The sequence below is a fragment of the Mesitornis unicolor genome, unplaced genomic scaffold (assembly GCF_000695765.1).
Source record: "Mesitornis unicolor isolate BGI_N332 unplaced genomic scaffold, ASM69576v1 scaffold12966, whole genome shotgun sequence".
NCBI lineage: Eukaryota > Metazoa > Chordata > Aves > Mesitornithiformes > Mesitornithidae > Mesitornis > Mesitornis unicolor.
In genome coordinates, this window is record NW_010190344.1 from 27,095 (window position 1) to 27,307 (window position 213).

Below are 213 nucleotides of genomic sequence, written 5' to 3' on the forward strand. Positions count from 1 at the left end.
CAATGATGCTTACAAATATCTAAATGGTGGGTGTCAGGAAGATGGGACCAGACTCTTTCTGGTTGTAACCAGCAAGAAGACATGATGCAATGGTCATTAACTGGAACACAGGAGGTTCAATTTAAATACAAGGAAAAACTTTTTCACTGTGAGGGTGACAGAGCACTGAACAAGCTGCCCAGAGAGGTTGTGGAGTCTCCTCTGGAGACATTC